This window comes from Hyaena hyaena, unplaced genomic scaffold (genome assembly GCF_003009895.1).
Source record: "Hyaena hyaena isolate Hyena2069 unplaced genomic scaffold, ASM300989v1 scaffold_574, whole genome shotgun sequence".
Classification (NCBI taxonomy): domain Eukaryota; kingdom Metazoa; phylum Chordata; class Mammalia; order Carnivora; family Hyaenidae; genus Hyaena; species Hyaena hyaena.
In genome coordinates, this window is record NW_024081209.1 from 909,624 (window position 1) to 936,144 (window position 26,521).

A 26,521-nucleotide genomic window follows, 5' to 3' on the forward strand; every position below is an offset into this window, starting at 1 on the left:
ATAACCTCGGTAACAGAGTAATAGAAAGTAATCAAGCTGAGCAAAAGAGAAAGAATTATGTACAATGAGAATAAATGTAGATAACTCAGTGACTCTACTAACCATTATAACATACATATTACAGGGATCCCAGAAGAAAGACAGAAAAGGGAGCAGAGAATTTATTTGAAGAAATAATAGCTGAAAACTCATCTAATCTGCAAAAGGAAACAGATATCCAATTCCATGAAGCACAAAGACCTCCCAAGAAAATCACAAAAGCAGATCTACACCCACGACATATTGTAACTAAAACAGCAAAATACAGTGATAAAGAAAAAATATTAAAAGCAGCAAAACAAGGGGCGCTTGGGTGGTTCAGTCAGTTAAGCATCCAACTTTGGTTCAGGTCATGATCTCGTGGTACGTGAGTTTGAACCCTGCATCAGGCTCTGTGCTTATAGCTCAGTCAGAAGCCTGCTACAGGCTCTGTGTCTCCCTCTCTCTCTGTCTCTTCCCTGCTCGTGCTCTATTTCTGTCTCTCTCTGTCTCTGTCTCTCTCAAAAATAAATAAGTGTAAATAAATTTTTTAAAAAGCAGAAGAACAAAAGAAGACAGTTACATACAAAGGAAATTCCATAAGGCTGTCAGAAGATTTTTCAGAAGAAACTTTCCAAGCCTGAAAGTAGTGGCCTGATATATTCAAAGTGCTGAAAGGGAAAACCTGCAGCCAAGAACACTCTATTCAGCAAGACTATCATGCAGAATAGAAGGAGAGAGAGAGTTTCCTGGACAAACAAAAACCACAGGAGCTTGTGACCACTAAACCAGCCCTGCAAGAAATATTAAAGGGGACTGTTTGAGTGAAAGGGAAGGACCAAAATGACAGTATAAATGTAGAAAGCACAAAAGCAGTAAAATTAATATTTCTGTAAAAAACCAGTCAAGGGATTCATAAAATAAAAGGATGTAAAACATGACACCATATACCTAAAACATGAAGAGGAGAGGAGTAAAGAAGGAGTTCAAACTTAAAAAACCATCAACTTATTATAGACTGCTACATGTAGAAGATGTTATATACAAACCTACTGGTAACTACAAATCAAATATCACTTATAAATATGTAAAGAAAAAAGAGAAAGAATTCCAAATATATTACTAAAGAAAATATAAGCCACAAAAGAGAGAAAGATAAGAAAGGTTCAAAGAAACTCTTCAGAAACAAGCACAAAACAAGTAATAAAATGGTAATAAATACATATCTATCAATAATTACTATGAATGTAGATGGACTAAAAGCTCTAGTCAAAAGACAGAGGATAATCTATATGCTACCTACAAGAGACTTGTTTTAGATCTAAAGACACCTGTAGAAGGAAATAAAGAGGGTGGAAAAACATTTATCATGCATATAGATGTTAAAATGAAGTCAGAGGAGCAATATGTATATCAGACAAAGACTTTAAACAAAGACCGCAACAAGAGACAAAGAAGGACACTGTACAATAATAAAGGGTACAATCCAACAAGTAAATATTTAGGCACTCAACATGGAAGCACCCAAATACATAAAACAGTAACAACAATATAAAAGAACTAATCAAAAATAATACAATAGCCGTAAGTGGCTTTAACCCTCCACTTATGTCAATGGACAAATCATCTAAACAGAAAATCAACAAGGAAACAATGGCTTGAAATGACACACTGGACCAGATGGACTTCACTAATATATTCAGAACATTTTATCCTAAAGCAGCAGAATACACATTCTTTTCAAGTTCACATGAAAAATTCCCTGAATTAGATCACATATTAGGCTATAAAACAAGTCCTAAAAAATTCTAAAACATCAAAGTCATGACATGTATCTTTTCTGGCCACAGTGTTATGAAACTAGAAGTCAACCATAAGAAAAAATCTAGAAAGACCACAAATACATAGAGGTTAAATAACATGCTACTAAACAATAAATGAGTCAACAGAAATTTTAAAAAATAATTTAAAAAAATACATGGAAACAAATGAAAATGAAAATACAACAATCTAAAACCTTGAGGGTGCAACAAAAGTGGTTCTAAGAGGGAAGTTTATAGCAATACAGGAGTACCTCAAGAAGCAAGAAAAATCTCAAATAAACAACCTAAACTTACACCTAAAACAGTTAGGAAAAGAACAACAAACAAAACCTAAAAAAGAGCAGAAAGAAATAATAAAGATTAGAGCAAAAATAAATGATATGGAAACTGAAAAAAGAAAAAAACACAGTAAAACAGATCAGTGAAACTTGGAGCTGGGTTTTTGGGAAAAACACAAAGAATAAAATTGATAAATCTCTAGCCAGACTTACCAAGAAAAAAAGAGAAAGGACTCAAAGAAATAAAATCTCAAATGAGAGAGGGGAAATAACAAACATACCAAAATACAATGAATTTTAGGAGAATATGATGAAAAACTATATGCCAGCTAATTGGATAACTTAAAAGAAATGGATAAATTCCTAGAAACGTATAACCTACCAAAACTGAAACAGGAATAAATAGAAAATTTGAACAGACTTATAACCAGCAAAGAAATTGAATCAGTAATCAAAAAACTGTCAACAAACAAAAGTCCAGGACCAGATGGCTTCACAGGTGAATTCTACCAAACATTTAAAGAGTTAATACCGATTCTTCTCAAACTGTTTCAAAAAAATATAAAACAAAATAAAATAATAAAATAAAATAAAATAAAATAAAATAAAATAAAATAAAATAGGAAGGAAAACTTCCAAACTCATTCTATGGGACCAGCATTATCCTGATACCAAAATCAGATAAGGACACCACAAACAACGAGAACTACAAGCCAATATTTTTGATGAACACAGATGCAAAAATTCTCAACAAAATACCAGCACACAAAATGCAACATATATTAAAGTAAATCATTTCTATAGATGCAGAAAAAGTATTTGAATAAATACAACATCCATTCATGATAAAACCCTTCAACAAAGTAGGGTTAGAGGGAATATACCTCAACATAAAAAGGACATATGTATATAGATAGTATCCACAATGTGGAAATATATGATAAAATGTAAAATTGTTTTCCACAGTGACTGTACCAATTTGCCTTCCCACCAACAATGCACGAGGGTTCCTTTTTCTACACATCCTCACCAACACCAGTTGTTTCTTGTGTTGTTGATTTTAGCCATTCTGACAGGTGTGAGTGACGTGATACCTCATTGTAAGTTTTGGCTTGCATTTTCCTGATAAGTGCTGATGAGCGTCTTTTCATGTGTCTGTTGGCCATCTAAATATCTTCTTTGGAAAAATGTCTGTTCATATCTGCTTCCCATTTTACTATCATTTTACTGCCAGCATGTTTTTTTCTCATTTGTGTCCCTGGCAAATGGGCTAAGCAGTAGGGAGCAATGTTTCTTTTTATTTCCAAAATGAATCCACTGGATGTACCCCTGGCATCTGCTTGGGTGCAAATTCCTCTCCTAAAAGGACACATGCCAGATTGAATTTGAATCTACCCTAATGACCTCATTTTAATATAATTATCTCGTTAAAGGCCCAATCTCCAAGTATAGTTAGTTACATTTTAGTTAGAGTTTCAACATAAGAATTTTGGGGAGACACAATTCAACCTATAAGAAGTAGCAATACCACTAAAAGTAGAATATCAATCTGTCTAAAATTGGTACTTTGAGATTAAGAGATAATTTAGTCCAATTGATATTAAGATTGAAAAATCCAGAAACGTTTACAGGTTAGCTGTGAACTTAGAGGGCAAGAATATGTTTAGTCCTTCTAGGAACTATGGAACTATATTTTTAGTCATTAAATAATAATTATCAATTCCTCTGATATTGAGAAATACATGTTTTTCTAATTATTCTTTTTTGAAAGACAGTGTTAGCCACTTTAATTAAGTGGGTTTCCAACTCTAGCAAGAATATTAAGTAACAGTGAGATCTGCATGATGCTTTTCCCCTCACATCGCTCTTACATCATGAATCTAAAACGGAAAAGTTGAAGGTTATTCAGCATAGAGGGAAATGGGAAAATTTTTTATATATACTTGCATTCTTCGTTGATAAGTGAATTCATCTTTGTGCATGAAATTTAAAAACATTTGACACCATTATAATACCTGTTTGTTTAAACATAGTCATAATATATATCCAAGATTGCATTTCAAATTGAAATTTTCACTTTTCTTTACATTTGTGTTCCAGAACATGCATGGATAGGCCTTTTTAGCTTTCAGGGTGTTTCAAATGATTGTTTAGTAGATCTAGATCAGACTTCTTGGTTGCAAGCAACAGTAGGAACTTGGATAATTTTAAAAGAAAAGGTATTCAGTTAGGTCACAGAATTGAGGCTGAAAAACTTGGGCCATACATAGGACAGTCCAAGAGTTGTTGTTCCTGGCATTATGCAGCCAACTTGCTGCAGCTGCAGGCTCTACTGAGACTCTTACTGCTTCCAAAGGTGTCCCTGGTACCACCAAACCTGCAATGATCTTACCCCCTCTATTGACCTTACTTGGTACCACATGTTCAATATTCAAAGTCCCTAGCAAAAATGTCTGATTGGTGGAAACTCAGAAATGTACTTGAATACTCACTAAAGAATAGAGCCTCTTCATCTTCCATGGTGGAGGTAGGTATTGGAAATCACCATTTAACAGACAGCCCACATGGTAGATGAGTAATTCCACACAAGGAAAATGCTCTATGAGCTGGAGGATAGAGAAGCACTATATTTGTCATTGTGCCTAGTCTGTTCTCATGTGGGCCTGGGGGACAACATGGAAGGAAAATCCTTTATGTGTTTGAAATTCAATCAATTTCAAACCAAAATTTGGGGAAAACTCCAAATCTCAATTTATAGACTAAAAAAAATGGTTAAGTGTTACGAGATATTTAAAATTAGCAGTAGGTCGGGGCACCTGGATGGCTCAGTCAGTTAAGCATCTGACTTCAGCTCAGGTCATGATTTTGCAGTCTGTGAGTTCAAGCCCCATGCTGGACTCAGTGCTGACAACTCAGAGTTGTTCCATCATTCTAATACATACAGGCTGAAGAACAGGTTCAAATTTTGCTTAAAATCGCGCTATGTAAAGACTGCTTAATGTTAAGCACACCAAATAATCAACAAAGGGATGCTTATCTTTACTTAAATAATTAACATTTTATTAAATTAATTCCCTGGATTATCTTGTGGTCATTGTTCAGAAATACTAAACTAAAGAAATTTTCAAAGAAACTATAATGCAGAAAATCCACCAACGAGAATTTAAAAGTGTTATAATTTGGCCATACTGTTTTATCTGTTTTCATACAATCACTAACATATATTATAGATCAATTTGAAGTCCCTTCCCATATGTCTAGCCACTTCCCCTTCACTTGAAATAGATATTATCATGAAGTTACTATATGTACTTGCAACATTTTTAATGCATTTATATATACAAATGTGTGTATTATTGAAGAGTATGTGTATTTTTGCTTTTTTATAAATGTATCATATATTTTGTACCATCTTGTCATTTTCTAAGTCTTTTATCATTATGTTTTGAGATTTATTTTTATACATTAATTTTAGTTCATTTACTTTAACTTATATGCTGTATCCCATCTTATAAATATGCTTTATCTATCTCCTACTGATGGACATTTAGTTTATAAGCATTCTTTTTTTGTTTTTACCAGTAATGCTGCAAAAAACATTTTTCTACATATGTTTTTATGCACATATCTGACAGTTTTTCTAAAAATGTAAATTCTGGGCCACAAAGGCATGGACAGTTTTTATTGTGCTAGATGACCGAAAATTACTTTCATCCTACATTATTTTTTAAAAATTAAAATCCTCAATTACAACCTGTATTTTTACTGACTCCTATAATTTATAGACATACCTTTCTCTTTTTGCTCTTTTATCGCAGAGGTAAGGCTTTCTAAGAAGATAAAATGGGTAATAACATACAATGACTTTTCCCAGCATTACAGTTTGGTGTGATGATTTAATTTGCCAGTGCGTTCATTTTTCCTTGCAAAGTAATTTTGTTGTATGACAGGAGTTGCTTTTCAAAGGGGAAAATGCTTACTCATGAAAATTAAAGACAGATTTTCTTTTGGAAATAGTATCTCCAAATTTAGCAGACATGCTGGCAAAGCCAAGAGTATTTCTATAAAATTTTGGGGAAATAAAAATTAAAATTACTAAAATTAGACAAAAATCCCTTAGTCAAGAGTTTTAAAAATATTTTTGAAGTATTAATAGGATAGAGTGATGATACAAAAAAAAATTAGATTTGAAGAGGATTTTTCACAATGGCTATTACATAGATATATGAGTTTCCTTTTCATCTATGCATGACTCTGCTTTGTCCTACTATTTCCATCTGTTTGATCAAGAACTGAGAAAAAGTAACAACTCGATTCACAACTGTTTCTGTTAGATTCTGAAAATAAAGCAAGTTATTCTATAATATAGGTGACTTGTCATGGTGAGTTTGATTTATCTAGTAAAAGATGTTGGGGCGTTCTTTATTATTGGGCCTCTGCCATCAATTAGGATTTATTTTCCATCTCCTTTCTCAAGAAATTATTTTCTAAGAAAATTATTTTCTATATATACAGTCTATAAAAGCAGAGGGGATAAGTTAATTCCCACATCCCTCCTCTCAACTTGAACTGACTTTGCAAAGTTAATGTAGGGAAATAGGTGTGTGTGTGTGTGTGTGTGTGTGTGTGCGCGCGCGCACGCATGTGTATGTGTTAAGGTAAGTGCCCTGCTTCCCTCATGGCTCCCATTCTGAAAGAAAGGAAATGCTCCGTTACAGTGCAAAGATCTTATCTGGTCACCAGCCAATATATTCTGCACTCTCAGACAAGGGGAATATTTGAGGTCTAGAGGTAGACAATCTCTGGGGAGACTGAAGTGGTTTTGTTAATGTAAAGAAAAATACATTTTGCTTGAATATTTGTATGTTTCCACTTATGCAGTGTATTGACTTTCCTTTCAGCTCTGCACAGACTCTGGGCAACCTGAATGTGAAGTTCCTGAAATACTGAGCTTTCTGGAGATTAAAATGGGACTTCTCCTGATTTACTCCTTCTTGTCGGTACTAGTATTCAAGCAGAGTCTGATTGTCTATTGTGACACTGGTTGGATGGATGACTGTTTATTTATTTATTTATTTATTTATTTATTTATTTATTTATTTTTATAGTTTATTGTCAAATTGGTTTCCATACAACACCCAGTGCTCATCCCCACAAGTGCCCTCCTCCATGCCTATCACTCCCCTTCCTCTCTCCCCCACCCCCATCAGCCCTCAGTTTGTTCTCAGTATTCAAGAGTCTCTCATGGTTTGCCTCCCTCCCTCTCCCCAACTACTTTCTCTCCTTATCTTCCCCCATAGTCTTCTGTTCAGTTTCTCCTGTTCCACTTATAAATGAAAACATATGGTATCTATCCTTCTCTGCGTGACTTATTTTGCTCAGCATAACACCCTCAAGTTCCATCCACATTGCTACAAATGGCCAGATTTCATTCTTTCTCATTGCCATGTAGAATTCCATTGTATACATAAACCACATCTTTTTTTAAACTTTTTTAATGTTTTATTTATTTCTGAGAGACAGAGAGAGACAGACAGACAGACAGCGTGAGAAGGGGAAGGTCAGAGAGAGAGGGAGACACAGAATCCGAAGACAGGCTCCAGTCTCTGAGCTAGCTATCAGCACAGAGCCTGACACGGGGCTCAAACCCACAAACCGTGAGATCATGATCTGAGCCGAAGTTGGCCGCCCAACCAACTGAGCCACCCAGGCGCCCCAAACCATATATTCTTGATTCATTCATCAGTTGATGGACATTTAGGCCCTTTCCATGATCTGGCTACTGTTGAAAGTGCTGCTATGAACATGTGCCCCTGTGCATCAGCACTCTTCTATCCCTTGGGTAAATTCCTAGGAATACTATTGCTGGGTCATAGGGGAGTTCTATTGTTAATTTTTTGAGGAACCTCCACATTGTTTTCCAGAGGGGCTGTACCAATTTACATTCCCACCAATAGTGTAGGAGGGTGCCCATTTCTCCACATCCTCACCAGCATCTATAGTCTCCTGATTTGTTCATTTTAGTGTGACGTGGTATCTCAGTGTGGTGTGAAGTGGTATCTCAGTGTGGTTTTGATCTTCATTTCTCTGATGATGAGGGACACTGAGCATCGTTTCATGTGTCTGTGGGAAAACAAATAATCCAGTGACGAAATGGGCAGAAGACACGAACAGACACTTCTCCAAAGAGGACATACAGATGGATGACTATTTTAACTGGGCAATTGACCTATGTCATTTTGTAAGACATTTCTAGTATTAATATGTTATGATTCTATCAATCTGAAAAAGGAATAGATCAGTTTGGCTCAGCAGTTGGAAAAAGCATCAAAGGAGGAACAGATTCTGAAACACAAAATGTGGGTAGAGTTTTTCTGCATGATAACATATGAAGGGTGGGTCACTCAGAGAGCAAATCTGAACAAAGTTATAAATGGTGATGGTCATCCTGATGCCTGAAATTGCTTTAGGTCAAAGAACTGCTTTCTAGTAATATTGAAATTAGAAACCAAATTTCCCCACTTCTGAGTTCTCATTCTACTTTTTCAGCAGAATGAGAGAAATTGTCATTCACACATTTTAGGCAAGTTATCTATCCCTTATGAATATAATATATATTTATATTTATAAAATATACTATATAGTGTATATAGAAACAATATATAGAAAATATAAAATAGTAGCAAGAGGATTTTCTAAGGACTAGATAATAGTCTAAATAAAATATAATGGAAAAATGTGATTTTTACATTGGTATTTTAAAAAGTAAATAAATAACTGGAGGATGTGTCTCCAAACTCTGTTACCTATATAACTGATATGGACAAACTCATGTTTATTAGTTCAGTTTAGGGATATAAACTCTTCATGAACCTGTCACTTTGTTCAAGATACTCATTATCACTATAAAAACCTATCTATAAGGGATTTAAGGTACATAATGTAAAGTAGCAATTTGTCTAAGGATTAAGTATAAACACCTTAACCAAATCATGATTTCAGGTAGTAACAAATTAACAGTTTTCTTTAACCTGGCAAAGATTTAGACACTTATCTCTCTCTCTCTCTCTCTCTCTCTCTCACTGAAAAGTTAAGCTTTAGCCTCCAGGGCATGTCTGGTGTTAATGTACTTTATATCCTTCTAACTTCGATCTAGCTGGGGCCCACATGCCTTAAGTAAACCACCTCTTCTCAGCCAAAATTGAGCATAATATTCATTCAATTTCATGGTGTTTCAACGTGTACCTTTTAGAAATGATGAAGTAAGGAAAACGAATCCTAAATCAACTACTGAGCCCATTAAAGGGGCTTATTTGCATACTTTGGCTTTATATGGATAACATGCTCTCGTGAGCTACATGAACTTTTGGGCTGAATGGGATACAGGGCTGTGCCTAATGTTTTCTTGTACAGACTATTCAGAGCTCATATGATAGCTAAAGTGTTGTTGATGAGTCTGTCATAGATCAGCACTTCTTGGTTATTTGAGCGGACAAAGAAGTTCAGAAGTATTGAATCTGGAAACTTTAAGGAGTTCAAAGCCAATACAAGTGTGCCATTAAGAAAAATGCATCTATGTAGGTTTGGGTTATTGATATTTAATTAGTACTCTCGAGATTTCACTCCTCCACCACATGTCCACCTTTCTGATATAAAAGTAGGAGACTTTATAAAATAAATATTGATGGTTTATTCAGTATAGGATTTCAGCTTTTGAAGGCTAACAGATAGCCAAACAACCCAGAGTAGTGGATTTTGGCACAGACGATCAGGGGAAATAAAGGTCTGTTGAGTGACTGACAGGTCAGATTCTGAGAGAAAATATCACTTCAACTCCAGCACAGATAATAATGTACTTCTGAATATTCAAGCACATCCTGTTATTTTAAAGGTTAAATATAAACTGACTAAAAGAATCACAAAACTAAACTTAAAAATACAACTCAAACCAAGATAATCAGATAGGATTTTTAACACTAAAATTACAGTTTAACACTATGAATTATACTTCATACGTGAAAAATTTCAAAGCTGTGTGTTGTATAGTCCAATGTCTGAAACCTTTGACAAGAGCAAGTTCTGACTGCCAAGATTATGCACACTATTCCTCAATTTATGTATATTTGAATATAGAACATTTAACATTTGTAAATTTCTATAACCTGATGAATGAAAATTAAAGAGAATGTGTTATTTGTTGTTAACCAATATAAAAAGAGATACTTTATGAAGCTCATATTTTTTGGACAACTTAATTTTAATGTCATACATATATGAATAAGCGACATATTTACTTGGTTCAAATGTAAAATGACTGCAGTGTTGTTCATGCTTGGACCCTATTTTACATTACTAATTTTCTGAAAAATCCAAATATTCAAAATGATTTGTTAGAAATATGTAAGAGAAAACACTGATCTGTAAAAAATAAGGTACAAATAGAAAATGTTTAAATTTACCCTATAATTTCAATACCCATTCAAGATTCTATAATGATTTATATATGTTTTAACATACATTTATATAGTAGTTACTATGTTTACACCCTTGTAAGATAACAGAAAATACATAATTGGTCCATGCCCCCAGTTCCTAACACAGAGCTCCAAACCCCTTGTAGTTACCTAATTGATAAGAGCTATAAGCATCTTGGGGCACCTGGGTGGCTCAGTTGGTTGAGTCTGACTTCGGCTCAGGTCATGATCACACAGTTTGTGAGTTCAAGCCCTGCTTCGGATTCTGTGTTGACAGCTCAGAGCCTGGAGCCTGTTTCAGATTCTGTGTGTGTGTCTCTCTCTGCCCCTCCCCCACTCAGGCTCTGTCTCAAAAATAAGATAAAATAAAATAAAAGAGCTACAAGCATCTTTTGTTCTAATATTTGGTCTTTGATCCTGGTTCCTGACACCACACTTCTAAATCCCTGGAATATCCTGGAGAATATTCCTTTTATCCTAATGAGGCTACTCTAGATGGGCTCCTAGATGGGAGATAGTCACCAGACAGACCAAGCTATATTTACAAGCTTGGATTTTCAGCTCCACACCCCATTCTCCAGAGAGGCGAGAGGGGCTAGAAGTGAGGTTAATAGTCTATCATGCCTTCATGATGAAGCCTCCATCCCTAAAGCACAGGTTTGGAGAGTTTCCATGTTGCTAAACACATGGAGAAGTGGGGAGGAGAATGTCTAGAGGTCATGAAGCACCACATCCTTTCCTTTTCCCTTGTCCTATGCATCTCTTCCATCTGGCTCTACCTGAAGTACATCCTTTCATAATAAAATAGTAATCTAGCAAATAAAATGTTTTTCTGAGTTCCGTGAGCCATTCTAGCAAACTGTTGAGCCCAACAAGTGAGTCATGGGACCCCCAATTCATAGCGAGTAGGTCAGAAGTATGGGTGACAAACTGGAACTTGCAATTGACATTTCAATTGGGGAAGGGAAGTCTTGTGGAAGTGAGGCTATAATTTGTGGGATCCGATATTAACTTCAGCTAGCTTCTGATAGTGTCAGAATTGAATTCCAGGATTCCCTGCTGGTGTCACAGGGAACTGCCTGTGTTTTTTCTCCCAGCACAAATTTGGTGACCAAAAGTGTCAGAAGTAAAGTGCTATATGTGAGTAGTAAAGAAAAACATACAGGAAAAGTGATTTTTTTTCCCTACAGAGCACTTTTGTATATATTATAGTAACATTAATTCATTATCCACCATAAGATACCTATGATGTATTATCTCCACTTCACAGATGAGGAAATTAGGCTCAGGTTAAGCAATTTATCTAAGGTGACATAGCTAGTAAAGGCAGGGTCCAACCTCTTAAACCAAACCACATGACCTATTCTTCACATGGATCCACTCAAGAGAACACTGCATGGGATTAGAAGCTAAGCAAAGAGGAAATGCTATCAAATTTGAACCACTAATAATATTTAACAACTGTTGTCACTCTTTAATTTGTTTGATATGGAGAGAGTCATTGAACATATTTAACATCCAGTTGAAATTTGCATTTCTGATGGAATTTTCACTGTGATGGTTAGAAGTGTGATTTACAACTGTCTCAGTTATTTTTCAGAAAAGAGGGGCACTTTGTCAAATATTCGGTTTTAAGACAGTTTTTCCATTTTATTGAAAATGAAGGCATGTGTCTCCTATGACATGGTAACATTGTTACAGATTTGGGAGAGGCAATGAAAGTTGTTTAGTTGTTAAATCAGAAAGAAACCTCAAAGTATTACAGTTGTTTGACAGATATTTAGAAAATGGAGTCTATTTTACAAAATACATATTATTTTTTGTCTCAGTTGCAATACCTGTACCAGTATCTCACTTCGGCAGAACATTATTATGAGAACATATATTTGCATTTTACTTGTCATTGAATTGATCACTGTTAAGTTAAGCATCTGCTCATAGTGAATACATCCAAACCCTACATGGCATTTCACTAAGGGCAGTGCACACGTCTGTGATATAGTAACGGATTCATAAACATAGGTATGCCTAAATGTAAAAACAAAATGAAAGGCAAACATCAGTGTATTGCTGTAAGTTTAATTGATGCCACTTTTTTCTTTTAAATCAAAAGGTTCAAATATATTTTTTAATTAAGAAAAAAATATTTAAGGACTACATAAAATGAGTCAACATGATTGTTGAAGTAAATATTATTTTTTGGTATTTTACTTGGTCTCTGGATATTTTTATGAAATATAATTTAGTATGGGTATTTTACTATAGTTTTCTTTACCAATTTGAAATAATTTTAAAAGGATAAAATCAACACAATTTGTTCCCATAATTTATGGGAGGTCTCGAATGACCCTCTTAGAAGTGGACCCAGGAAAACACTATCTAAAAGAAATCTTTAAATGATTCCTGCTAATTCTAAAGCCTATAATTTTCCAAGAAAGATCCAGTGGGCATCCTAAATGCAGAGTACATGTATAAATATTTGCCAGAAACAATGCTATAGTGTGTCAGATGTTCCTATATTTCACAGGATTAAAGGTTTGAAAACCAGCCTTAATTCGTTTGGAAACCATGAAAAGTATAATTGTGTTCATTTAATCAAGGATACAAGAGTGCCATCTAGTGCTCAAGTCTCATGAACTACAGACACACAGCCCTTAGAAACCCAGTATATAATGGAGCAGGCAGATACTACTCATGCAAAGTAGATAAAGTAACATAAAATGTGGTAATTTCCCATTTTATATGATTTTCATATAGAGTATAATCTGCTATTTACTTGGGTGTCACAATTTAGGTTTTTTAAATATTAGACTATTATATCCCTGGTGTATTCCTATCAGTTTTTCCTGAGATTTTGTGTATCATATTAAAATAGCATCAACATTTGGTGAAATCTTAGAAAATTGCAGGTAAAATTCTAATAATAGGAAAAGGGAACCTCTATAGTGACTAATAATAATAATGGCACTTATATTTTAGGAGATTGATATATGTTAATGTGATTTGTTCTTTACTTGTATTATCTCTAATACTCAGGAATTCTATGAGTAAGATATTATATCAATTTTACAGATGTAATTAAAGCTCAAAGAGTTATGTTTGAAACACTGCATTTCTGGTAAGTGTGGGAGGCCACATTATAAGTGTGACTTTCATGAGAGGACACTGTGCTAGATTACATGCCACCTAATTCCATAGTACTTCAATGATGTCAATGACCAAACCAAAGCATAAAACTGACCATTGATTAAAGTTAACAAAATATGCTATTTATCCACTTGTTATCTTATAACTGAAACTATATCAAATGTATATGCCACAATTGTACTTAGAATAGAAACTAATAGAAAAATCATATAATCAGAATATCTAGAAATATGTTTTGCTCATGAAAGGGCATTTATTTATTTTTTATTTAAGTAATAAAATAAGTATTAGTATCTCTTTCACTCTTGACCAGAGTTTATCAACTAACTTTGGCACTACTGACATTTTGAGCCAGATACTCTTTTATGTCAGGGGCTGTACTTCATATTTTTGTAAAGAGAATAATGTCCCCAACCACCTTTGCCAAGTATCAGAATGATGAAATTTGTGTGGTGATCCTTGAAGAAGGCTCTCTGCTAATAGTTTCCACTTCCTTAATTTTATATATATTCATTCCAAATAATGTTGAAAATATTAGATTCTGATAGGTAGTAGAGCAGAACAGTTGTGCATAACATCAGGTCTCTATTCTTTTGTGCTTAATGTCCAATAAAGTGAAATATTACTTTTAGTCAAAGTTTAAGAATTACCTCACAGAGGAAATTAATTTCAAAATTATATATAGTAAAAATAGGCTCCAGTAGGACTTTTCTGTGAAGATCTCATCCCAAGACTTGTCTATTCGCAAACGCCAATCATGTATATGATAAAGCAGTACAGATTGCCCATAATTTTGTGTTTTATCTTAATTTATGTTGTTTTTAGAAAATTGAGATCTAATTGAGGAGGAACCTTTTAATGAACCAACATAAAATAAACTAATAGTTCCATATCACCTCAACATAAAGCAATCCTCTCTCCTCTCTCTCTGTCTCTGTCTTTATACTGTTAGCTGCTAGAAAGAAGTTTGAAGTAGAACAAAAGAATTGAAGAACGAGCAAAGATCATTTAGATTGTTTAAAAAATGCAAGCAATATGGCTTGAGTTACAAGACTATGGGTAAGGCTTCATAAATATTTTTGGAAAATATAAAAAGATGAATAAACTGTCAGTCTCATTTTACTCTTTATATCAACTTATACTAAGTGAATCAATGAGGTTAGAAGTACATTATTTGTAAAAATCATATAAGATGTGTATTATAGAAATTCTCTCAAATTCCCATTAAAATACCCATAAATTTATAAAACAATTCTTTTTTAAAATATTTATTTATTTATTTATTTATTTATTTATTTATTTTTACAGTTTATTGTCAAGTTGGTTTCCATATAACACCCAGTGCTCATCCCCACAAGTGCCCCCCTCCGTGCCCGTCTCCTTCCTCCCCTCCCACATCCATCAGTCCTCAGTTTGTTCTCAGCATTCAAGAGTCTCTCATGATTTGCCTCCCTCCCTCTCCTCCACTATTTCCCCCCTTCTTCTCCCCCATGGTCTTCCGTTAAGTTCCTCTTAATCCTCGTATATGTGCAAACATATGATATTTGTCCTTCTCTGTCTGACACCCTCAAGGTCCATCCATGTTGCTACACATGGCCAGATTTCATTCTTTCTCATTGCCATGTAGTATTCCATTGTATAGATAAACCACATCTTCTTGATCCATTCATCCGTTGATGGACACTTAGGCTCTTTCCATGTTTTGGATATTGTAGAGAGTGATGCTATGAACATTGGGGTACATGTGCTCCTATGCATCAGCATTTCTGTATCCCTTGGGTAAATTCCTAGCAGTGCTATTGCTGGGTCATAGGGGAGTTCTATTGTTAATTTTCTGAGGGATCTCCACACTGTTTTCCAGAGGGTCTGTACCAGTTTACATTCCCACCAACAGTGTAGGAGGGTGCCCGTTTCTCCACATCCTCGCCAGCATCTCGAGTTCTCTGATTTGCTCATTTTAGCCACTCTGACTGGCGTGAGGTGGTATCTCAGTGTGGTTTTGATTTGTATTTCCCTGATGAGGAGGGATGTTGAGGATAGTAAAACAACAATTCTTAACAGTACTGTAAGAAAACGTTAAATCATAGCCTGAGCAAAAGTTCAACTAAATGCCTAGTGACCTCATTATCTTCCAAATTATTTTAACAATACTTACTAAACATACTGTTCAATATTTCTATTTGAAGTTTTGTCTACCAGCATAATAATTTTTGGTCTTTGTATTTGACCTTGTCTTGGTAATGTCAATAATAACTCCAGAATTCAAGAAGTACCTTTTTTTTTTTCTGAAAGAGAGGAGGGGGGGGCGGCTGGCAGAGGGAGAAGTACAGAGATAATCTTAGGCAGATACTACCCCAGCTACAAGGGTCATTTCTATCTCATGACCTGAGATCATGACCTGAACAGAAATCAAGAGTCCAACACTCAACTGACTAAGCCACCGACTCTACCGTTTTAGTGGCTATAACTTATCATCATCTTTTTATTTTTTTTAGTAAGCTCGTAGAGTTCTTTTACATTTACATCTCTGACATTAATATCTGTGACTTTTCCTCATCTTCATGAATAACAAAGCAAGTAAACAGAAAGGAAATGAAAAGCACTGTATGGGGAATTAGTTTATTTGGCATATGTAATTTTGCCTGCAAACAGCTGACTCAATGTGAAACTACTGAAGATATAGGTTACCTGATGTGGTATGTTATAGAGTCCTAGAAAGCTATGTATAAATTCAAATTCATTAAGTTTAACACAATTTTCTCAAGTGATGCAAGAAACCTTCATGATGAAACAACTAAAGTAACAAAAAGACTTGTATAAATAAAGTTAACTTATATACAGGTAACAAGCTATATGACATTTATTCTTAGTTAAATATTGAGGAAAAAATCATATCCAATCATATCAAAAAATGTGTTCTACATACTAAATATTAAAGTAATAGAATAGGTATGGATACATTTTATAAAAGCTTTTAAATGCACAAGTATGAACTAAATATCAAAAGGAAAACTGTGGAGTATTCTTTTTAAAAAATGAAGTTACTTCTGTCAAGTAAAAATTCACCTTATTTCAACTGCTTTGTATGTTCATGTTCTGGTATATTGGGTTTTCTTCAAGAGAAGCACTAATTTACTTTGTAGTGTGGAGAAACTTTCTATTAGTATTTACAAACTCAATGCTGCCTTGTCTTATGAAACATGTTATTAACTGTTAATCCACACAACATCCCTTGTTAAATAGCTCATTATTATTATCTTCACTTTCCAGCTGAAGAAACACACCAAGAGAGGTCACAGAGTGAGTCAAGGCCAGGATTAGCAATGAAAAGCACCCAGTTGTCGGTGCTTTCCTTGGTCTACCCGGCCACGGTAAATAGGTGAGATGGCTTGCCTGGATAGCCACAAAGAATGGGAGCTGACCCAGAGCTTGTATAACCAAACTCTTAATAAAGACAGCCTGTGTAATCTTTGCCTTTGGACTTCATACAAGTTACCCTAAATTTGAATTGGTGGGGCCCTCACTCATATTCTTGACCTAGATCCTGAAAGTTGCCCTTACTATTCCTCACCTCATGTCACCATCACTACTGAAACCCTATGAGTTTACCTGTGGTTTGCTCTACTATGAACCTATTTCTAAGGAGAGAAAAGTAAATAGTGCTGAGGGCATTTTACAACCTAGGGTGATATTTCTGGAGGGACTGGAATCTGTATTAATTCTCTTAAAAAAATGAGACCAAATTTATAAACCTTGTGGGGTTTTTTTAATCTAAACATTTGAGAAAAAAATAAATGCACATGCAAAAAAACTGGCTGAAATTCTAGAGTGGCTAGTGTATAAGCAATAGATATAGTATATTTTATAACATATTGATAGACAATGAAGACATGAATTTTCTAAATTATTCAACTTCCAATTATAATAAATCTTTCATGGTAGCAAACACTTTAATCTTCAGAAAGTATGCTCAAGAAAATAGAAAAGAACTTTTAAAACTACCTAATAGCAAAAAAAATACTGGGGTTTGTTGGAACTATGTAGCTTTTACAATTTTTGAAAAGTGGAGGACATGGGTTACCAATAACATTTATCAAAAACATATCCTTATTTTAATTAATCTCATATCCCATTGAGAAACAAAGACATTTGATTAAAGAGGCATATAAAGATTTACCTATTGGTAAAATACCCTATTAACATTGTATAATATTTAATGTATTTGATGTACTGATGAAATTTATAAAAATGTTTTACTTTGTATAATGCAATATGGTCCTAAGTTATTTTTTGTTTGTTTTAAATGAAATGAAAAACATTCCCAAGGGTGGGGGAAATAATTAAATATATCAAAGTTGACATAAAAATTCAGATTATCCCATTATCTACTAAAGCAATTGAATATATTTTCTAAAGTTTTCATACTAAAAAGTCACATTTCAAAATCTGGTCCAGATGGCTTCATTATTGAATTCTTCCACATGTTTAGATAGAAACAATTCTAAACACTTTCACAAAGGAGAAAAACAAAGACCCAAGCTCACCTTATGTGGACAGCACAGCCTTTACTCTAAAATTTAAAAATGACATTACAAGAAAGAAAAATAACAGACAAATTTCTTTGCAAAAAGAGTTGAAAATTTCTAAAGAAATGTGAACAAATCAAACCATAAAACAGATAATATAACAACATTCAGTAGGGTTTATTTTAGATCTGTAAGAGAAATTTAACATTCAGAAAGCAATCAATCTAATTCATCACACTGACAGAATAAAAGGGGGAAATGGCATAATTTTCAATCGATACAGGAAAAGCTTTTGATAAAAGTCAATATTCTTTCATGATAAAAACTTTTAACAAACTAAAAATAGAAGAAAATCTTAATCTAGTAAAGGATATCTACAAATGTCTGCAGCATACGTTATATTTAATAAAGACACATCAAAAATGTATATTATATATAAATATATTATATATTTTAATAGATTATATATCTATAATTACATATTATTTATAACATATAAATTATACATATAATTCATAGAAAGTATTTTTTATTTGTGTAGATAATACATATGATGTATAAGAAAATAAACATACTACATATTACATATATTATATATAATATATAAAAAACATAAACACTATATAGATGACCCCATAGAAAAAAGCAGACAAAATACTTGGACAGGCACTTCACAAAGAGGCTATCCAAATGACTAATCAACATATGTAAATGTGATCAACACCATTAGCCATCAGGTACATACAACTTAAAACCACAGTGTAAGAAATATGTATAAGATCTACATGAGACAACTATAAATTTCTGATGAATGAAATCAAATAAGAACTAAATAAATGGAGAGGTATTCCATGTTAATGAATAGGAAGACTCACTATTGTCAACATATCAGTTCTTCCCAACATGAGCTATAGATTCAATACAATCCCAATCAAAATCTCAGCAAGTTATTTTGTGGATATTGACAAACTTTTTCAAAGGTTTAGATAGAGAAGCAAAAGAGCCATAATAGCCAACATAATATTGAGGAAGAACTGTGAAACTATAAAAAAAAAAACTACACTTACTCTTGTGATATTGGTAAAAGAAGAGAGAAATAGATCAATGGAACCAGACAGCAAAATCAGACATAGCCTATGCAAATATAATCAACTGATTTTTGACAAAAAAGCAATAGCATTAAAGTAGATCAAAGATAGTCTTTTCAATAAATGTTACTGGAACAATGAACATCCATATGTTGATTAATAATAAATCTAGATTCACTGAAAAAATGAACCTAGATAATCTAGGCAGACATTATGCCCTTCATAAAAATTAACTCAAACTGGATCATAAAATTCAAAACTATAAAACTCTTAGAAGAATAACGTAGGAGAAAACCTGCATGGTGACCTTGGATATCATGACTACTTTTTAGATACAACAGCAAAGGCACAATTCATGAAAGGAATAATTGATAAGCTGGACTTCATCAAAATTACAATGTTTGTGAAAGATCACGTCAAGAGCATAAGAATACAAGCCACAAACTGAGAAAAATTATTTGCAAAGACACATCTGATAAAGGGCTATTATCCAAAATATACAAAGAACTCTTAAAACCCAACAGTAAGAAAATGAACCACTCATTTTAAAAATGGGCCAAAGATCCAAACAGATACTTCTCCCAAGAAGATATGCAATATGCTTAGTAAGTAAGCATTTAAAAGGATGTTCTATATAACATGTCACCAAAAGGTGCAAATTAAAATTACAGTGAGATACCACTACATCCCTATTAGGATGGACAACATTTAGAACACTGACAACATGAACGGTTAACAAGATTGTGGAGCAATGGGAACTTTTATTCATTGCTGGTGAAAATGCAAAGTGGTACAGATGCTTTAGAAGACAGTTTGGTGACTTCATACAAAACTAACATATTCTCACCAGATGATCCAGCAATCACTCTCCTTGGTAATTACCAAGGAGTTGAGAACTTATGTCCACACAAAATAATCTGTCCACACAGATGTTTTGGCAGCTTTATCCAGAATTGCCAAAATTTGAAAGCAGCCAATATGTCCTCAATAGGTGAATGAATTTATAAACTTGGAATACAACAGAAATTTATAGAATTCTAGATTACAAATAATAGAATATTATTCAGAACTAACAAGAAATGATCTATCAAGCTGTGAATAGACATGGAGGAAAGTTAAATGAATATTGTTAAGTGAAAAAAGCCAATGTGAAAAAGTTACATTCTCTATGATTCCAACTATATAAGATTCTGGAAAAGAAAAAATTGTGGAACGGGTAAAAAAATAATTAGTTAATTGTAGGTAGGATTAGTATAAATAGAACACAAAGGACTTGTGAAGCAGTGAAAATACTCTGTGTCATATTATAATGATGGATACATGTCATTATGCACTTGTCCAAACCCATAGAATGTACAACAGGAAGAGTAAACCTTAATGTAAACTATGATCTTTGGGTGATTATGACATGTTGCTGCAAGTTTTTTATAAAAATAAAGGCATCACTGGTGAAAAATGTTGATAATAGGGGAGGCTATGCCTGTGTGGGAGGTACAGGGGAAACCCCTCTGTACTCTCCTCTTGGTTTGTTGTGAACTAAAACTTCTCTAAACAAATTAATATCTTCTAAAAAATTACATAGCACACACACATACACACACACACATACACAATGACATCACTGTATATCTACTAGAAACTCTGGGGACAAGTACTGCTTGTGAGACTATGAATAAGTATATTCTCTTTGGAAAGGTGTCTAGCAGTATACCTCCTAAAGCAAACCATGCTAATATCTTATGACACAACAAATACACTTTAATTTTGAATATATATGCACTGAAAGACATGTCAATAAATTAATAATATCATTATCTGATATAGTGAAATCTGGAAATAACCCAACTATCCATGAATAGAAGAAACATACCTAATTTTAGAATATTGATATTCTAAATGGAATATTACACAGCAATGACCATGAGTAATCAAATTCTACAAGCAACCACATGGATAGTCTCACAGATATAACACTGAGGGAAAGAAAACAGATACACACACACAAAAACCTATAAAATTACATATATATAAATACCTCCAACAGGCAAAACCAATCTGTGTGATGGAAGTAAAAATATCTGTTCTCTTTGGGGAGGTAGGAGGAGCATGGTGGCTAAGAAAGGACAAGGGAAGCTTCTAGTAATATTATCTTGATCTGGGTGATAGTTACAAAGGTGTGAGTAACATTTAAAATTAATTGAGATGCACACTTATGATCATACATATATACTTGCTATATATCACACATTCAAAGAAAATTTAACTAAAAAGCAGAGATCACTTCAAAGCCAAATGGCATAAATTTTTCTTTTTTTCATAACTGTATAAAAGTGACAATCCAAGTAACAGATCCATCCAATCTAAATAGGTCAAGGTGAGGCTAAGAGGAAAAAACATTGCTTAATGGTGCAATCAAAATTGAACAGTTTCTGTTACTTGCCAATAAATATTTTCTCATTAAGCAGCCATTGTTCATAGATGTCAATTGTTTTCAGATAAGGTAAAATTTTTCTTCTGTAGGTATATATTACCTTTCTTATATCTGAGCACTATTGCACAAATAAATTCTCAAGCCATAACGGAGATCAATTCAGCCAACATACCACCACTAGGAAAAAAATAAAGCCAAAGTACACATTTCTCTTGCCATGAACCAAATTCAAAATGTTCAGGTTATCTGTAGTGAAGCTTGGGTGTGTTTTATTCCCTTCTTGATTCAAAACACCAGAGAGATCCTTCATGCCAGCTGGTTGCAGCAGAAGCCAAACTCGGAAATGAAACAGCAAATTATAAAGCCACCAGTGCTGCCTCCTACTTAAGCACCCTGCCCTGTTATCAAATGTCATAGTGTTCCTCATTCCAGCATCCTCCCTTTGGATTGGTGATTAGCATTTTAGTTTTAAGCACTTTATCCCATAATATAATAAAATAGACCACATTTTCTAAATCTACTCCCTAGATGCAGAAACAGATATTCTTTAGCTTTGCACACTATTACTCATGTCCTGGGCTAACTTTATTACGGTTACTCTGATTATTAATACTTTCCTGGCTAATCAGTGTCTTTGAGGGCTCTGCACATTTAGCCACAGCCATTCTATTTTAATCCCTTATCCAGCCCATTCCTTTAGCAAATTTACGATAAAAGACAAACCGATCTATGGGGGATTATCACTCTCCAGGCGGCTCTGAGCACCCTGAGACTCAGGTCATAGACCCCATGATAGCTTCACTATCATGGGTTTAAGGGATTCTACATGTTTCCAAGTGAAGCACGTTCACTCACTCATATTGTGAGTTGAAATTAAGGCATAAGAAATTTCCCTTTTAATATTTCAGTTTAATATTTCATTTCATTGTTGAGGCATAATGTATAGCAGGACTTACTCTGATCCATACATTGTCTGTGTCTATCAAAAATGATTCAATAAATACAATCCCATATTCTAGTAGCATCTGAAACAACTGCAAAATCTTAGCACTGAACAAGATTAATGAAATTACAAAAGAAATGTATAGATAAAGACATGAAGTCTAGAGAAAGATCCATGGGTTCAACATCATACCAATACTCACTTGGTATTAGGTAATCTGATTCTATTTTAGTAGTGTGCAATAGAGGTAAACAAATGGAGTTAATTTCTAGCCTCTAGAAAACTGTGTAGTAGAATATTCTCAAAAATGTTTTATTAATGGAGATGCATAGTAACAATTTTTGAGACAACTGACTTCGGCCACACTACTTTGCCAGCATGATGTTTAGTAGGATAGATTTCATTTATGTACATACATGTATATGTATTATATATGTACTTACATGATATATGTATACATATATGCCATATGTGCCTCATGCATGTACATATACTACTGATTTTTGACAACTGAAAACTCAAAATCCTCAGAAACTTAAGAGAGCATGCCACTGTAGACTAGAATTTCTCAAACCAAAACTCAAGGACTTTAGGAGATCTCAGGAGTCCAAAGGGTCTGTGAACCAGCTGATATTTGTGAGGTATTTTCTATATGCATATATGTGTACATTTCTGTATGTCTGGAATATAATGAGTTTGTGGTTTTACGTCTTTCTTTCTTCCTTTCTTTCTTTCTTTCTTTCTTTCTTTCTTTCTTTCTTTCTTTCTTTCTTTCTTTTTTTCTTTTTTGGGAGAAAGGATACACATGAGCAAGGAAGGGAGGGGCAAAGGGAGAGAGACTCTTAAGCAGGCTCTTCACCCAGGGCAGAGCCCAAAACGCATGGCTCAATCTCATGACCATGAGATCATGATCTGCCTGAGCCAAAATAAAGAGTTTGATGCTTAACCAGCTGAGCCAGCCAGGTGCCCCACTTTTACTAGATTTTCAAAGAGGCCTATAACCAAGAGCAGTTTAAGCAGCAGTGTCCAATACTCAATTTCATATTATTTGCTCAGGTTCATTAAGCCAAAAGAGGTCCTTTCCTTTTTTTCTTAGCCAAAATATGAACCTCTTAAATAGAATAATCTATATTTTTGGCTCTTCAATGTTAACATTTTCACATCTAAAATCTGGTGAGTTGGGGTGCCTGGGTAGGTCAGTCGGTTAAGCATCCAACTTGGCCTCACATCATGAGCTCACAGTTTGTGAGTTCAAGTCCCACATCAGGCTCTGTACTGACAGCTCAGGGCGTGGAGCCTGCTTTGGATTCTGTGTCTCCTTCTCTCTCTGCCCCTCCCCTACTTGTAATCTGTCTCTCTCTGTCTCTCAAAAATAAATAAATGTAAATTTTTTTTAACTAAAAAAAATTTAATAAAATCTGGAGAGTATGTTAAGCCTTAATCAAGTTTGATTTTCACAGCATGAATTCTCTAAACTTAACTGATAAGTTTAAGACTTACTGCTGAGTCCAGTAGAATTATTTTGCAAGTGGTAGCACATATTTAAATTTGCACACAGTCCTTCAGAATCCCAAAATAATGCATGCAACCACTGCCAAATGGTATATTTCAATAACCATATCACATTGGCACTATTATATAAATTCCTATAAGGAACAGACTGACGGATGCCAATTACCAGGGGAAATGGTTGCTTCTATGATGGAAGCAAGGAGGACTGTGTTTGGAACCCAGAAGATTCTCTGAGGTTCTTTTTAGGATGGCCATGCCAACAGTAAAGGTTTAATGGAAAACTACAGGAACCAGAATAATTAAGGATTCAGACCTTTCAGGAAAGAAGATTTGGATCTACATTGCCAGTTACAAGAAACTATAATCCTACCTTACATTCTTTTGTGGTCCCACAAGAATATGTAAGAGTTTTAAATGCTACCAAACTGGAATGGGTATCAGCAAACCATTCCCCGCTTCCTTCGATGGTCACCGAGATGAAGTCAATTGCTTGGTAAAGCATCCGAAGAGCCTGGCTACTATCCTTTCTGGGGCATGTGATGGAGAGGTCAGAATTTGGAGCTCAACTAAATGAAAATGTATCCATACAATATAAGCACACGAGTGTTTTACATAAGGAATACATACTCGTTTTTGTGGGATTTCTTTCTTTTTTTTTTTTTACTGTTGGTGATGACAAATCTGTGAAGCAGTAGAAAATGAACGGACCAAGCTATGGATAAGAGGAGGAACCACTGCATACATTAGGAAAGAGAGTGTATACAGGAATTGTGCATCACTGGAAAGAAGCTGTTTTTTGCCACATGTGGACACCAAGTAGACATTTGGGATGAACAAAGAACCAATCCTATATGTTCAATGATCTGAGGATTTAACAGTATAAACAGTGTTAAATGTAACCCAACTGAGACATTTCTCTTGGAAAGTTGTGCTTCTGACAGGAATATGGTACTATATGATATGAGGCAAAATACTCCTCTGAAATAAAGTCATCTTAGATATAAGAACAAGTACAATTTGTTGGAACCCTATGGAAGCTTTCATTTTTACTGCAGTAAATGAAGATTACAACTTATATACTTTTGAGCGGCACACACTGTACCCTCTTGTAATGTTACCTGCGGATTCTCTATCTGCAGTGCTTAATGTAGATTACCACTGGGAAAGAGTTTGTGTCTGCTTGTTTTGATAAATCTATTTTAATCTTTCCTATCGAAAAAATAGAAACAGGTAAGTCTGTCGTGCAAAAATAGAAACAGGTTAGTCTGTTGTGCAAAGAGAATGCAACATGTTATCTGTATAAAATGGACTTCTAACAGCAAATATATTATGTATGGATCTGATGAAATGAACATCTGTCTGTGGAAAGCTAGTGCTTTTGAAAACCTGGATGTGCTTACATCACAAGAAGAAGCAGTCAAAGAAGAAGCAAAGATTATAGCCAGAAGTTGAAGGAGAAATTTCAACATCATCCACATATTAAATGCATTGTTCATCACTAATATCTACCAAAATCTATCTACCATCAGATTCAGGAACAGCACATCATGAAAGAAGTTGGTCAACAAAAGGAAGTGAATTGTCTTAAACACAGCAAGACTGGATCTGTATTGATTGTGTCAGAGAAAAAGAAATACATAGTGGCAGTTTTAAATAATACTTGGTAATCCCACCAATCCTAATGTATAATTATTTGTTACATTTTTATTTTTGAACTCCGCAAATAAGTGTACTGGCTCTAGAATAATCACAAACAGTTCAGTTACAGGTGAAGAGCGCTACCCTAGAGAATTATCCTGAAAGTGACCTGCTTGATAAAACTATCCAACATTTTATCCTTGATCTGCTTTCTTATTTCATTGAGGAATGTGGTATTTTTCAACTTACTTACTTTTACTGTTAGAAACTACAGATATACCTTTGCTCCACTCTATTATTGTAGATACGCTATACAATTGAATTTGCATTTAAGATCAAACATCTCTTTTGCTACCTTTAATATTACTTTGGGTAACTATTGCAATAATTCTTCCTATGACTATGCATAACATGTGGAAGAACAATGTCAGAACTTTTTTCAATTCAATTAATTTTCTGTGCTTTACCTGTATTTGCCTTTTTTAGACTTTAAAGATGGTGACTTATATAACATTTATAAACAATAATTATAATTTATACTCAATAATAAAACATCCTTTTTCTCAAAAAAAATCCTGTGTTGACTGTTTTCAAACCTAAAATTTTTTCATTATTAAGGTTTGCTGATCTTCTAAGAACATTA

The 26,521-nt window shown here is 34.1% G+C and overlaps 1 pseudogene; it reads left to right on the forward strand.

Annotated features, from left to right (window-relative positions):
- LOC120248264 overlaps positions 1 to 25,907 on the forward strand; it is a 132,426-nt pseudogene extending 106,519 nt beyond the window's left edge.
- Positions 25,908 to 26,521: the final 614 nt, after the last annotated feature.